Genomic DNA, 16393 nt, shown 5'->3' with positions numbered 1-16393 from the left:
TGTTTTGTTTATAACAGCAAATTAATACTTTCCTATCAAAGTTCTCCTCTTCCCAAGTACTTGCATTTGTGAGTTAGCTGACTCACTCTGTCTCTCTATCTTTGTATGTGCAAATAAAGTTGCACCATATGGAACTGGCATTTCTGACCATTTTCAATCTATGAAGGCAGCAATTTCACAAGGTTCTACCTAATATATTAAACAAATCTATGATCATGATTTTTGTAATACCATATTCTAATCAACTAAACGAAAACTTAATTCTAACTATAGCTCCAATTGCCAGAGCTTATCATAAATTACAGGGTATCAACATATATACAATTAATTATTAGATGGGGAGAACATCATGCAATTTCTTACCCTCAGCTCTACCAGAGAGCTTTAAATTTTTAATATGAAACCTTCTTACTTTAGTCTAAGATATTATCTCTGCCACTATCAAGGCCAGTTTGGGAAGCTCTTTCAAACTTTGAGTGTCTAGTCCTAAAAGCAAAAGAAAATAGTGGCTCTAAAAGGTCACATGAATATTATTGTTGGCTATCGACCCTGAAATCCAAACAGCTGTCAAATTACAGTAAACATCAGCTCCACCAAATTCCTGTCAAAGGGTCAATTAAGTTGTGTAAAAGCAGGACCTCTCCTGGAATGCAATTAGTAATCACAGATCAAAGGTCATGGCAGACCAGAGGTAGCCTGCAAAGGCTCTGACAGGACCAAGAGACAGATTCACATATTTGAGCAGAGAGTGAAGACTGAAGGAGGCAGAGCTTAAATTGGAAAGATAATTAGAATGTTTATTAGAAGGAAAGTATAAGTTCTCTCCTACCAATGAACATACTTTCCTGAGAACAGAGAGAACAGAAGAGGTAGACCAGGTATACCAAAGTTCCAGCTCACAGTAATATTAAATGATTTGATATTCTATTGACATAGGATATAACAATGCCAAGGTCAACAGCAAGTCAAATCAATAACACAATGAGATGAGAGAAATCCAGCTCTATAGTTACTCATGAGTCATGCACTTTTTGAGACAGTATCTTCTACTTACTCACTCCTTTCTCAACTCCCATTCAACATTCAACACTCTGCAATTAGTTCTACAAAAACTTTTATTAAAAATATAGATTTCTGGGCTCCAAACCAGACCTACTGAATGAGAATCCTTATGGATAGAGCCAGGGGTTCTGTATAATCCTGTTTTTAGTCTCCCTGGACCTCCAGCCTACCCTTCAATTCTAAAATCAATCTCACACATTCCTGACAGAAGGATCTTTCTAGAAGGCAAACTGGCTAATTTATTCTCATGCTTTGATATCAATGACCCACCTTTACTTTCGGCATGCTATTTAATATATTGTTGGAAACATCTGAGATTGTAATCCTACCCTCCCCTGCAGCCTCTACTCTTGATATCCACATTATTTTATCAAAATTGGTCATGGCATGTATTCTTTGCTCTACTGTTATCTCCTCCAACAAATTTTCTGTTCTTATAAGCCACCTTTACTTCCTGGGCAACTCCAGAATTTGGGCTGGTACCTCCAGAAAGAAATGCCCAACAGGCCTTTGAAGACATAATTAACTGTCCCTGCTCTTTGCCCACAGAGAATTTTCTTCTCTCCCTTAGTAGACAATATCACAACTATTTCCCCCACTCAATTTCTTCACTAGTTCAAACAAATATATTTACTGAGCACTTGCTAGGTATGGCCTCTATACTAAGTGCTAGGCAGCAGTGGTGTGCTGGAGCTTGCCTGGACCAGCTCACAGGCGCCCATGGTACAATTTTTTTCCCAGTGCCACAATGACATCATAATGGTAGCCTGAAACTGGCCACATTAGAATTATGTATGCCATAGAAATCCACAAACAATACCCATCCAGGCTTTGTCCCCTGAGAGAACCACATTATCAGAACAGCATTTCATGAAAGTACACACAGATAAAAATCCCTCTATATTCTAGTGAAACATAGACAACACACACGCTAAATAAGACAATGATTTATAAAATGCTCAAAAATGTTAAGTGCTATGAAAAAAAAAGTAGGGCAAGGTAGAGGGAATCCAGGATGTTGGAAGCATCATCTACATGTATAGCAATATTACCAAGAGTTAAGGAGCAGGGCTGGAGGATGGTGACAGTGAGGCAGGAGCTATACTTATCCAGAAACAAAAGGGAGGTCCCCAAGGTCAGTAGATGATTTCTACTATTAGGGGCAGTGGGTAACAAAAATACACAGCTCAATGCATATCTTATGCATTTTTTTTCCATCCCTCGTGCCTGACAGTTCAGAATAGATGCTTAAATTAAGGTTAAAATAAATAGAATCTGCTGTTTGGAGACTGACTAGTTCTGGGGTGCACATTCTGCTGTCCTTAAGCTTTAATTTTAATTAAAACAACATTTCAGTGGAACCAGCTCCTTCCCTTATCCCACAGAATTTATAGCAGCAGATTCTCCCCCCCCCCCCCATAGAAGGGAATCCTCCCACCTGCTAATTATGTAAATTACCCCTAAGAACATCCCCAGCATTTGGTCATTTCCCTCAGGGCTTCAAAAACTTTACTATGCATATAAATCATCTGGGGACCTTGTTAAGATGCATATTCTAATTTAGTAGATCTGGAGGGAGGAGGAAGAATCTGCATTTCTAACAAACTCCCAGGAGATATAGATGCTGTGGGTCTGAGCACCACACCTTGAGTAGCAGGGCTCTAACCACAGTTCCTTCACATCCCTTGGCAGGAAACTCACTTCTGAGAAATGTCATGCCTTCTTTAAGTAGCTCTGTTCTCTCATGAAGTACTAATTCCTGTGATCTGAAGTCTGGCTTCCAGTAATTTCCTCCCCTATCATTCCTAGTTACAGCCCTTGTAAACACAGAACAATTCTAATCTCTCCTACACAGGACAGCCCTTAAGTACTTAACAGCAAGTCTTCTCTGCATGGGCTAAAAGTCTACTTCTTCTGCTTCTCATTCAACAACATGGTTTTGAGTCTTCTGTACACCCTAGCTAGGCAAGGCACTGTTTTTGCACCAGCCCCAGCTGTCCAGATGTCAACCAGCATCCCAATCCCTGTAAATCCAGATGGCCTCGCCTGAAAGCCCGTAGAATGTTTATTGCCTTCACCTTCCTACAATTCTTTCATCACTTCTGGTGATTCCTGTTTTCCCTTCGTCCTTATACCCAGCTCTTCATATTGACATTCTTCCTTGATGACCATCCCGACAACAGCCTACCTGTGGTGTGTATCACATTTCTTTGATTTCCAGAGAAAGACTCACACAGTTCTCTGTGCTCTCTACCTCAACGCTAGCTGTCCTCTTTCTCTTTTTGCACTTCTTGTTTCAGGAGGAGGAAAAATATATATGCTTTCTATTTTCTTCTTTCTTCATTTTTTTTAATAAATACTTCCTGAGAAGTTACTATGTGCCAATTCCTGCTCAGGGATGAAATACTCCAAAGAACAAAATAAACAAGCTCCTGCCCAGTTGAGGAGACAAACAGGGAACAAGTAGATACACAGCATGTTGTCAAATTTGGTTGTGTTAAGAAAAATAAGGCCTAGTAAAGGGGCAGAGTGAGGGGGTGCTCTTGAGGAGGAAGGTTTGGGTGGAGACTGGACCAAAGAGTATTTCAGCTCCTTCTTTCCTTTTTTAATCCTAGGGGGCTTTTATTTGCATAGTGAAAGAAGCATGCAGGTGGTGCTTTCTGCTATTCGTCAAACGCACAGCCTAGTCAGGGTCTAACCCTTTCCAAGATCTCCACCTCCCCTCACCCGGACATTTTTAGGCAAGATAAAGAACACTATGGAGAGTTTATTATCAGGAGGGTGACTATTCTCACCCTCTCTCTTATAGACAGAAAAGCTAGAGTTTGACTTGGGTTTTAAATTGTGGATTTATTTGTCAAGTTCCTTTAAAGAACAGGGCTTCAAATAGAACACAATATTCCAGGTGTGTTCTGACATGGCAGAGGGGCGCACTGCCAGCCAGCCCCTAATTTTAAATACCAGCCACTTATGAATACAGCACAAGATCAAATTAACTCTCTTGGCAGTCCTGCCCATCTGTTGACTCACCAAGAGTTTACAGTAAACTCCCGCCTCTGAGCCTTTCTCATGTAGCTGCTGCTTTCACAGTATTTTACAAATGAGCTTGCTCTCCTAATAAGAACCACTTCTCTGGCCTCTGTAGCCTGCTGAATATCATGCTTTAAAAAGAATATAATGGTAATAAAATCCCCACAGAAATGTAAATTGGCTTTCTGATTAGATTACTGAGGGAACAAAAAAAAAAAAGACAGCCTTGGCAGAAAAGGCTGCAACAAACCATCAAATATTTCCACATACTAGTGTAAACTGCACCTGTATCTTGAAGCATCTGGGATTAACTCTTTGTTTCCTATATTCGCAATTGTTATTTTCTCTATCCTTCTTTCTTAACTTTGATCAACTGGGGTTCAGATTCTACTCCCTATATTTACAGGAATAAAATTATTAAAGGTATGTTTTGTCCCCTCTATCTATGCTGAAAAATCCTACAAAAGGGTTGGCATATCCTTCTGGTCTCACGTTACAGATAGCCAATTCCTGGAGTGTCTGCTAAATGAGGGGCCACATGTTGGAAATATGCAAGTGTATAGATGGCAACCTTTGGGCAATAAAAGGAGAATGAATTTCTTCTGAAACATTGATTTTTGTTTTGTTGTTCCTCCTATATGCATGGTGCATACTTACACCATATAATTTATCATATATCAATAATTGCCATGCTGTCTCCATCAAGAAATAGTAAGGTGCTAAGAACAGACACCAGTTCCAGTCAATTCTGTAGTCTGACCTAGCCCCAGTTCTCAGCTGGAGTGTGTGACTGCATCCCTGGGAGGGCTTGCTGAAACACAGAGTACTGGCTCCCACCCAGGGTTTTTGATTCAATAAATGTCAGGAAAGTCCTGAGAATCTGCATTTTAACAAGCTCCTAGATGAAACCAATGCCACTGGTTCCCGGCCCACACATTGGATCCAAACCAGTAATCTAGAGCATAGGTCAGTGTCTAGTCTATAGCATGATTTATAAAAATATTAGTTAAAAGAAAGCACGAGAATGGATGAGAAAGAGGTAAGAAATAGAAATGTGTTTAGGGAAACAGTGTAGGAGTTTCTAATTTTGAATTTTGGGCTATGTTAGAGTGTTTCAAAAGAGTGTGAATTGGGGCTTTACATTCAAAATCTAAATCAGAGATGTTCCTTTACCAACCGCCCTCCCTCACAGATTTGCTGGAAATTGTGTAAGAATCAGATTCAGGGGTATCCCATTTTGAACACTGACAGCAGTGGGGAAAAGTCGAAGGATACACTCTGAAAACAGATGTTTAGAATGACTGCATAAAGAAACTTAATGGTCTATTTATTCCTCCTTTGGGCAGAACAGCGCTCAGGCACAGGGTCAGCGTTTTTTAGGTATTAGACAAATCAAGCTTCATTCCTATTCAATAAAGTTTCTCTTCACCACTAATGACCCAAGGTAGACATTTCAGACCCATCTACTATACGTTAAACATTTTAATTTCTCTTAAATCATTCAATTCTGCTTGACTTAAACTATTGTGTGTATAATATGGACCAAAGAGCCAGTGGGTTGACTGTTTCCTCTGAGAATATATCCCACATACTACCTGGATTCTGCTTACCCCAGTTTGAGAAAAACTAAATTTGCATAATATCAGCTATTTCTCTATAGGATATCCCCATCAAGACATCAAAAATCGAAAAGCAAAGCATGCTAATTTTGAGGGCAACTGGAGAGGAGTCATCAAGTCTCATTCTGAGTCTTGTCTCCAAACACTGTTTTACTCTCACTTTATTCTCAGCAAGACTTAGGAACAAAAACAGATAAATGCTATTCAACAGTGAGTCATTCAACAATTATCAGGTGCCTAATGTGTGTCAGACACTAATAAACAGTTTCTTCATCCCCCTTCCTTCAAGCCTAATTTAGACAGGTAATTGTGGTCATCTCTCTGTCTTTAATGAATACTTTCTCCAAGCTAATTCACACAGAAAACAGTACTGTCAAGTTTTCATTGTCAAATTTACTGCATAGCTCTGTTTCTAAGGAGGGGCTAGAAAGAATGTTGCCGCTCCCCAAAATATGCATTTTGCTTTAGCAGGGTCACACTAGTCAAATCTCAGAACTTAATCTTCAGAATGTACAGGTTAGTTCAGTAATTAGGAGAGTTTGTCACCTAGATTTCTTTCCTCTGCTGGTTACCAGCTACCCATCCCCACCCCACACCATACATACCCACACACATACGTGCACACACACACACAAATAAATAAATACAAACAACCTCCGAGTCCAGTACAACCTCTGAGTTCAGTTCAGTACATTGTGGACTTTTTGCCACATTCTACAAAATCAAAACTTAGTTTCAACTGGAGACTAATATTGGACTAGCAGAAGCAATGCCCTAACCTCTAGAGGCAGTTCCTGTATTCCATATGATGTTAGGACAGGCACATCAAAGATTTGGGGGAAAAAAAAGATTTATAACAGAAAACCCAATTGGCTTCCCATGCCCAGCTGCATATCATCCTCCATATCAATTCCCTCCTCCCCCATAGAAGCTGATGCTTAGTGCCCGCATCATATCAAAGGATGACTTTTCACTGTTGTATATATTTGTGCAATAAATTCACAAAGAATTAGATGTATAAGAAAGTGATAGAAATCAAAAAGCAAAGCATGCTCATTTCACAGAAATTTTCAAAGACCTGAGATTTTCTTTGGCTATTTAAAGGGTTGCCAACAAGACATAAATCCTACAGTTTTCCATTTGTACTAAATAGGACTTTAATTTTTAAGAGTAGACTTGTTGCTAGAATCTAAAAGAACATTAGATTTCCTTCTTTCGAGTGATGTTGCTTACTATTTTCTACATTAAATTTGTTTCAAATGTATTCTTTGAAATGAAATCATCCTCTATATGCCACTAGTTTTAACTGCTTGATATTAAAGGAAGGTACAAAACAAGCAATCATTACAAGTCACTATGATTTATATATAATTATAATTATTAGATTCAGTCACCTACTAACAAGTAGCAAAGTGAATTCTGCTTATTCTTCCTTTTGTTTGGTAGATGTAATCTCAAGTGTACAGTTATGGCTAAATGGTAAAGAAGAAAGATGCCATAGAAAGAGAAAAGACAGATAAATAAAGCACAGGCCACCTACAAGTTTGACCAGACTCTGCTTAACTGAGAATTAACTGAGTAATAAGTGAGATTCCCTGGCCTTAGGATCATAAGACATGGATTGAAGTTTCAGCTCAGCTCTTTATTAGCTGAGTAACTTTTGCCAAGTCCCTCAACCCCATTGAAAATTTAGCTTTCTCTGCTTCTATTGAATGAGAATGTTACCTTTTATCCCAGTGTTGTCATGAGAAATAATTACAATGAGACACATGAAAGGATGTGGACCTGACACATGGTAGATATCTGATAACTGTTCCTTAACGAAAATCTTAATTTTCATCTGTGTCTACAATTTCATATTATAATTACCCAATTGCTGCTTCTTTGCTTGTTTGAATTTTTGTTACCTCTCTTCCTCACCCCCAAAATAAATAACCCATTTTATTATCTACTGAGGTAAACTCCGATGGGTTAAAGATTAATATAATTTTAATATAATTTGTGCGGGTGGATAGCTGACATGATGATATAAAGATGTTAATAAATGCACACCTGAAGTCTGAGGTGGTATGGATCTTAATGCAGAAGTATTTGGGGATGACTCAACAGTTATGTCTCCAGGGGCAGAACCTAAAACACCATTCTTCTTGTAAAGTAAAAGTGGAAATTTGCTACTCAGGAGGTAAGGGAGAAAAGGGAAAACAATGACAGACTGCTGCAAATGTCCATAGGACCCTCAGGGCCCCTCCATCCAAAGGATAAGCTTTCTCAGTTTTTTGGCACTTTCAGTAGACATAATTAAACTTTGACAACTTTCAAATATCTCTGTTTTTCTTTTATTCCGGATGGAAGGAATGGGAAGAGAGAGAAAGGGTAAGGCACCCCCTTCTGAGAGATTTGATTCAATCCTTTGCTCTGAAAACAACTATTCCTCTCCTAGTGGGTGATGTACCAGTTTTGCTCCAATCTTAGGCAGAATGCCCATTTGGAAACAAAATGGATGAGTATTAGAAAAAGTAGGGACTAAGGGAGAGAGGAAGCATGCATTGATGCAATACTATACTAAACCTTTAGCTAAGTGCCCACATGCTGGAGACAGGAGAAAAGCATGACAACATTATGAAAAATTTCAAATGGATATTTTTATCCCTATTTCTAAATCAGTTTCCAATTATTTCCTAAACAACATAATTAACACATAAAAGTTGAATGTCAGAGCAACATCATATATTGGGTTCTTTGAAAAGGAAGGTTTATGCCGTAACTTAGGAAACCTGTATTTGGAAGGAAATAGCCAAGAGAGTCCACAAGTAATGTGGAGAAATGGATGACAGGAATGGTTGAATGTCAAGGGCTAAGAGATATTTCAATTCTGAGAATAAACTGAAACTAATTCCTCTGGTTGATTGATGCCAGAAATTGCCACACATTCCCAATGGATGTTGACCTATCATGATTTCATCTTGTCACTGCTTTTTCCTGAACTATAATTTAAGCATTTGGCACATGGCTTCATTTCCAATTTTACAAGGTCGGTCTACACCCAACAATGTATCAGCAGCCAGGGTGAGAGACTTGATTTAAGATGCATCTCTGCTATGAATGGGGCCTCCTGTGGGCCCACTGCTGGAGGAGAAGAGACCCTAGAATCTCACTTAGATGAAATGCTTTTGACGTTGACTCCAAGAGACCCAAGCCATGACTGTAAGTTTTCCTACTCTCAGAGCCTTCTTTCTTTCTTTTTTTTTCTACTAATGCATTTAACTTCAGAATTCTCACTTCAAATTTTGAATACATTTTGTGAATCAAGACCCGATCTTTAAATATTTTCCCACATTGTTAATAAAATAGAGGCCACTGATTCCAATAAATCCTGATTATGATTTCATAGACATATTTGTAAGTAGATCATTCACATATTCCCCATTACCTATGCATTTTTTAAATCCATCACAAATCTTTTCTTATGCATGCAGGATACTAAAATTGGCTGGGATGTGGCCCAAAACGGGCCTAAATCCACTTATGGAATACCTGGGGTTTATTTCAAATAATTGCTGTATATTCTGTGACTCCATTTCCCTCTCTTTGAAATGAGGATAACCTTTTGTCTCTTTTTAAATTCCAACTTCACTGCCACTTGATGTGCATAACACAACAGCAGTAGCTATCATTTATTGAGGACTTACAGTTCAAAATATGCTATTGGTTGTGCTGAGCACTTCATATGATCAAATTTAATCCTCAGAATAATTCTATGAAGGAGGTATTTTTTATACCAACCCCGCTCCCACCATACCTCATGTGATGAATGAAGAATCAAATGCTCAGAGATATTGTTGAAAAGTGTAGATTTGGGATTCAAAGCCATCTATATGCCATATATGCAAATATGAGCAAACAATAAATAAGCTTATTTATTCATTTTAGTTCTAAAAGCCAAAGCTAGTGCTATGCTGCTATAGAGTATGAGAAAGGAGGGCTGGAAAGGTTTTATAAGTCCTAAGAGTTCCACAGGTAAAGAGATTACTAAGTTTACCATAGTCATGGTATTTCACAGAAAGCAATGAAGGAGGGGAAGGAGAGGGAAAAAGGAAAAAAAGGGAGAAAACAAGAAGCAAGGAAGGATGGAAGGAAGGAAGGAAAGAAAGAAAAATTCAAGATGGAGGTAGCACTGCTGCTTAGACTTCATGGAGACTTTCCCTAAATCCTGAGTGGCAGAGTGGTTCAGCAGGAGTACATGGATAACACAAGGGGCCTAAGCCCTGGCTCCATCCATTTCATTCACCAGCTCTGTGACCTTAAGCATGTTATTTACTGTACCTGTCTCCATTTCTTTATCTATCAAATGGGATAATAATAATTTTTCTAAACCACCTTAAAATAAAATTATATGACGACTATAGAAGGATTTGGGGAAATTGAAACTGCTATTAAACTGTTATTACTGATGATTCCACCTAAAACTTCAGTTAAAATTACCCTCTTTCTTTTCCTTTTGTTCTCATAATGTATCATTTTTGCCTTCTTCCTACCTATATTAAATAGCAGGGTAGAAATCTGTCTCCCCTTCCAGAGTATCTTCTTCACTTTTATTGAAAAAAAATCATTTATTTGTTCATTTATTTATTCATTCATTGAATTAAGTAATCCAATTGGGCCCAAATAAAGCATGGTAGATATACAATGTTTGTGGAATTGAACTTTATAGCCAGATTTTTGTACAATATACTGCATGTTTTCAAGCCCTTAAGTCTAAACTAAAGTTTTCTCAAGAGATGCAATTCTGTTACTAGCTTTAACAATGCATAATTTGAAAGAAATCAAATAATGGACTGCCTTCAGTATTTGATTGTTCTCAGCTGGATATGAACTGTCTATAGAAGAATCATGTTAAATCAAATCTGAGGACCCACTTTCAACCAAATGACTTTCAGTGAGCAGATCTCTTCCCCAAACTATCCTCGCCATCTCCTTTGACAAAGGGCCTCCCTGCCAGGCTGTTCACTCCGTGGGGTCTGGCTGTAGGTTAATGCAATTAACCAGATGGGATGAAGTGGCTTCAGTTACCACCAAATCCTGAGGCATTTTAATACCCAGTAGAACGTCACAGAAGGAGAAGTCTGCTGAAATTACAAACGAAGTTAAGCAGGCTCTGGGCCCTTGGAGAATGTCAGAGCTTGGGGGAAATACTGTTAAGCAGTTTCTTCCTCTGCCTTGATTAAATTAGGATCAGCTCTCCCTGATCTACTACAGGATTGTCCAGAATATTAAAGTATATATAATTCCTTGGGACTGTGCGACTGAAACAAGAAGTCAGTCCAATTTGTCTTTCTTTTATATTCTCTAATGATGATATGCAAATGATAACAGTAGATTCAGGAGTTGCTTTGGGGGTGAGGGCAGGATAGGTAAAGCAATGCTCCCCACCCAGGCTCTTCCTGATTTAGCTCCCTTTTCTAAGAATGAGATCCCAGGCTGCATGTGTCTTTCTCAATCTATCTACCTAAGGTGACTTTAGCAGGGAAACAAAAAGCAGACGGTTTGAATGACAGATGAAATCCACCCCAGGCATGCCAGGGGATGTTTTTCCCCAGAACACAGTCATGGAGTTGTGTACAAAGGTGTCTTGACAGATGGGTTCTCACATGGCAATTGGCAGAAAATCACATCTCATGTAGACCTTTCACAAGATCTTTTAACCTCCTTTGGGCACTTCATGAAGAGTCTTTTGGAACAATGAACACATGCCACCTGTCTGGGAGTATTTGTATTTTTGGAAGGCTCCATTGGTGTACAATGTGTAGCAGACAGGGGACAGAAGTCAAGCCTGACATTTGAAAGAGGTAACCATGTGAATTTCAAGTAATCACTTTCCAGAATAAGCATTCATAGGTCCAGCAGTGACATACGACTTGCTTTCAAAATTATTCAACAATTTTTTTAACTTCCTCTAAACTCATTCCAGTTTGTTCATGCCCTTCTCCAAGGTATTGCCCAGAACTAGACACAGCATCTAGACATGCTCATTGGAGAGAACTGATCACGTTTTACTATTGCACAAGTAACTCAAAATTAAATTTAACAGAGATGGTAGATCAAGGATGCCATTATTTGGATACCTAAAATACAGTCATTTTAAACAGCATTTATGAAATTTTATAAGTTTTATTGTCAACTTGAGAGTTTATGAGATTAACCTGAACCATAAAGCTACACAAAACAAAACATAGGCCATTGCTACCTAATTTAGTATTAACAAGTTGGGCTCCATTGTTTATTACCATTAGCCAGAATGAGTATTGGATTAGGATAGATAGTTGTCATAATACAAACCTATCTGGGAAAGAAGGTACTTGAATGTTGGGTAAGGCAGGAAATTGTTGACAAAGAAAGAACACAATACTTACTATGTCATCATGGATATGATGAACTCACTACTAGCACTTAACAAGAGAAACATCAACTTGCCAAGTCTTAATACACACATCCATTTACCTATCTATTCATCCACGTCCAATCTCATTTCACAAAGGATTTGAGGTAACTTAGAAGAATATATAAATAATTAAATTTCAAACATAAAAATAAAGCCAGAAAAGAGCAAAAATAAAAATAAAATAAATAAAGCCAGAGATAATGATATTTAGAATAGACTAAGGAGGAAAAGCATAATCATAAGGCAATCAGAACATACACAGCGAAAATGTTGAACTGCAAATTTTCCCATGGGTTTCATGGAAACTAAAACAAAAAAATGGAAATATCAGCTACAAAATTCACATCATATATGAAAAGAAATACACCAAATTATTAGAGGGAGAACGTATGACTTTAGGATATTTCCTATAGGAGATGAAACAGTATCAGGGTAGTTATTGTTCCTTTATAACTCTGGCTCAAACACTAAGTAAATGCATCTTAGGTGAAAGAAAGTCAGTTCAATATGAAACCAATCTGTATTTCCCCTAAATGATTACCTTAAAATATCTTTCTCTACTTTCTATGGGATTAGTCATTAATATCTCTCAAGAATCATTCTGAATCATAGACTCTTAGATTAGAAAGAGACATTAATCTATTTCAACCCCACATCCACCCCACACTCAAAGTTAGAATATCATACACCAAATCAAAAGCATTCTAACAATGGCTAAACTCTGCTTGAGAGCATTCAGTAGCTTGAAGCCCACTACTTTCTTACGGCAGTCTCCTCCATTTCCGGAGTTCTTGTTAATATAAAATCTATCCTTACATCATCATTCAACAATACAGCCCTAAAGAGCAACAAAAATCTAAGTTGCAATTCTATATTAAATACTACTAAAATGTTTATAATAAGTCTTCTCAATATAATATCCTTATTTCAGATACTGCCATGTTTTAAAATCAACTCATTGTTTATAAGAATAATAGAGCACTATTTCCAATAGGAGAAAAGCAAACAAGTAGAAATCAATTGTAAGCAATTTATCATTAACTCAGGCAGAAGTTATTAAGGATACTACCTCCAATCCAGATGGAATATAGATCAGTCTCGTTTATTGACACAAATAGTAATGGAAAATCATGGTGCTCTACAGTTCTTGTTGGCCAGTCATGTTAGTATATGTGTCATTCTTAATATTTCTTTTATGCTTGTATCAAAAAGGCAAGGTAGAATCAGTTATATATTGCATTAAGGAAAAAGGTACTTGGATCTCTAAGGCTGATCTCCATAGCCTCTGGGATTTATTCTCTTCGCTAGGGTTGGGCAATTGGGATTCTTGGTTCCAAAACATCATACAGAGACTATTATTGTTCTTGTTTTTGTCATAGTGATCATGATGCTGGTCTGTTGCATTCTATCCAGAGCCTTAAATGCCTCTGCACAGCTGCTCTCTCTCATCAGATGAATACCATGATGATTTGGGGCTGAATAATCAGAAAAATGAAGTTGACATCAGGTGAAATGCGAAAGGCAGATTTGAAGGATTTCAGTGTGGGACATGATGAGTTTGAAATATCTGTCAGAATTCTGAGCCCTAGGTTAAGAGAAAGATTTGAGCTGGAGGTATAAAATTTGAGTCATCAGCATAATGATGGCATGTAAAGTCATCAAATTGGTTGAGATTATCAAGGTGAGGGTATAGAGATAATAGAAGATGCAGGAACTGACCCTGGAGTGGAACTAACCAAGAGGTTTTCTTTGTCTTGATCAAGCTACCAGACTTGCTCCTTGTATACCTCTACCCATTCTCTCCCTGTCCTGACATCCTGGATACTAATCTTGCAGCTGCAAGACTGCAGAGAAAAACTCAGACTTCAGGGAGAATGAGTAGAAAAAAGACAACTTCAGACCCTAACAATTCTAAATACTAAACTTGCCTTGATATCCCTCTCCGCTCTCCCTCATTCCAATTACCCAGGCACCTGAGAGGCTCCTAAATGTGTAGTTCCTTGTCTGCTTCCTTCTCTCTCCCAGCCCTTACAGATTATAGGTAATTAGACTATAAGGTAGCCTAATTACCACAAAGGAAAACATTCTAAACCAACTAACTAAGGTTAGGACCGCAACCTTAGTAAATGCCTCACCCATTCCACTGATCAAGTTCCTTGCTATCTTCCAGCGCTTTTCCTCCAACCATTCCCAGACCTTAAAAAGCCTGCTGTCTTTTGTTTTGACAGAGCTGAGTTCTACCCTGTGATCTGCTATATAAGTCCCTGAATAAAGTCAGCATTGTCTGTTTAACATTGCAGTTTTGTTTTGGTTTTCTTTGACAAAAGTAACAAAAAGTAGTAACTGGAGAGAAAGAAGAAAACAAGAGAGAGTAGTATCCTGGAAGCCAAGTAAAGAAAGTGTATCGGGAGGAGAAAGTGATCAACCAAGTCAAAGGCTTGGTTAGTGATCAACCAACTTCAAAGATAGTTGAAGTGAAATAAGGGCTGAGAACTTTTAGTTGCATTTAGAAACATGGAGGTAATTAACGAAGGAGTCTGACAACAGCAATGCCTTTGGAGTCATATGCATAAAGGCCTCAGTAGAAAGTTTAAAGAAAATGAGAGGAGAGGAATTGGTAATAGCAAGAATATACAACTTCTTCAAATTTTTCTCCAAAGGAAAGCAAGGCAATTTTGAAAGAGTATGAAATGTGGTCAAGATAATTTTTTCTTTTTATTTTTTAAGGTGGAGAGGGAGTGTCCCTGTATGCTGATGGTCTTGATATATCCAGAGAAAAAATTGATAAAGGACAGAGAAAAGGGAAAATTTCCAAACTGACACCCTTGAGTAGGTAAGAATGGATACACAAGTGGAGAAATTAGATCAATAAATTGCCATGCATGAATAAAAAGGAACATGCTATGTATTCATTGATTTAGAAATATGTTCCAAAATACTGTTGAATTAAAAAAATTAGGTTTTATTTTGCTCTGCTTTTGATAATCAAGGAACAGTATGTATTATATTAATATGCTCCCAACAGGATTACAAATTTCAATATTAGACTAAATTAAAAAAAAAAAAAAAAACTATTTGAAGGCATTGACCAAAGTGACCAAAAGCCTTATATCATAAAAAAGGATTTTCCCAAATAAAATCACAGATCACAGGCCCAGATGGTTTCACGGTGAATTTTATCAAAAATGGGTGCATAATCTGCAATGGCAGAAAGGAGATGAGTGGTTTCCTAGAGCAGCTGGAGGATTATCAACAAAACAAGGAACTTTTGAGGGGTGTCAGAAATATTCTATATCTTGACTGAGGTTGGTGGCTATACTGATTTATATTTACATATATGATGAATTTTAAATCTATACTTATATATGATAAAATCCATCAAACTGTAAGGTGAGATGGATACATATCACTGGCTGTAAATTAAATGTCAATAAAGTTAATGTAAAAACAAGTCAGGTTAGGCCACGATGGCTCAGCAGGCAGAGTTCTCACCTGCAGTGTCAGAAACCTGGGTTTGATTCCCGGTGCCTGCCCATGCAGGAAAAAAAAAAACAACAAGTCAATGTTTTTGCCTGCTAACTGAGTAACGTGGAAAATATATTATCTCACCAGGTTACTCACTAATCTCACTGTTGAGAAAGGGAGTTAGAACATGAAAAGAAGAAGATTAGAATGTACCCTGTGGTGATGAACTGGAGGTATCTGTTGGTCTCATGGTTCTATGAACGTTGTATATATTTCCTAGGACTGTCTGATGACACACACAAATAGCAATGAGTACACCCAGTGTACAGATCAGTGTTCTAAATACTTTTCTCCAATAAAAAGAGCCATGGTTCTTTGGAGGAAAAGTTGATCCCATGGCTAAGACAAAGGAAGTATAAGATGAGCCTAGAAAGACATGGGGAGCCAGAAACTAAAGAAGTACTCAGAAAATGATGAGGACATGTCACAAAGAGAAAGGAGGTAGCATGAAGAGGCTCCATCTAACCATATCTAGGACAATTTGAGCATTAAAATAATGACACTAAAAAACAATCCATTAATCATACTAATAAATAATTAATAAATAAACGGGAAGAGAAAGTTTTCTCCTATCAACAAAATGCTAACTAACAAACTCGTAGTAGTGATGGAGTCAGAAAATTATAAATTGATGAGTCACAGGATATTTATATGGCCTCAAAGTATCTTCTATAGAAAATAACCAATTACAATGGGGGGAAATAGTAGCATTAGAGTG

The 16393-nt window shown here is 37.7% G+C and overlaps 1 protein-coding gene and 1 long non-coding RNA gene across 6 annotated transcripts in view; one reads left to right on the top strand and one right to left on the bottom strand.

Moving 5' to 3' along the window:
• AGBL1 (AGBL carboxypeptidase 1) overlaps nucleotides 1-16393 on the bottom strand; it is an 872209-nt gene that overhangs the window by 341127 nt on the left and 514689 nt on the right. The gene's annotated exons all lie outside the window — the stretch shown is intronic.
• LOC143652496 (uncharacterized) overlaps nucleotides 13534-16393 on the top strand; it is a 59998-nt gene continuing 57138 nt past the window's right edge. For both annotated transcript variants that reach the window (XR_013160725.1, XR_013160724.1), the window contains exons 1-2: nucleotides 13534-13657; nucleotides 14878-14983. This is a non-coding gene — a long non-coding RNA (uncharacterized LOC143652496). The remainder of the gene's footprint in view (nucleotides 13658-14877; nucleotides 14984-16393) is intronic.

Source organism: Tamandua tetradactyla, chromosome 12 (assembly GCF_023851605.1).
Source record: "Tamandua tetradactyla isolate mTamTet1 chromosome 12, mTamTet1.pri, whole genome shotgun sequence".
Lineage (NCBI taxonomy): Eukaryota > Metazoa > Chordata > Mammalia > Pilosa > Myrmecophagidae > Tamandua > Tamandua tetradactyla.
The sequence above is the reverse complement of the archived record's forward strand: the minus strand, read 5'-3'. Positions and strand labels throughout refer to the sequence as shown.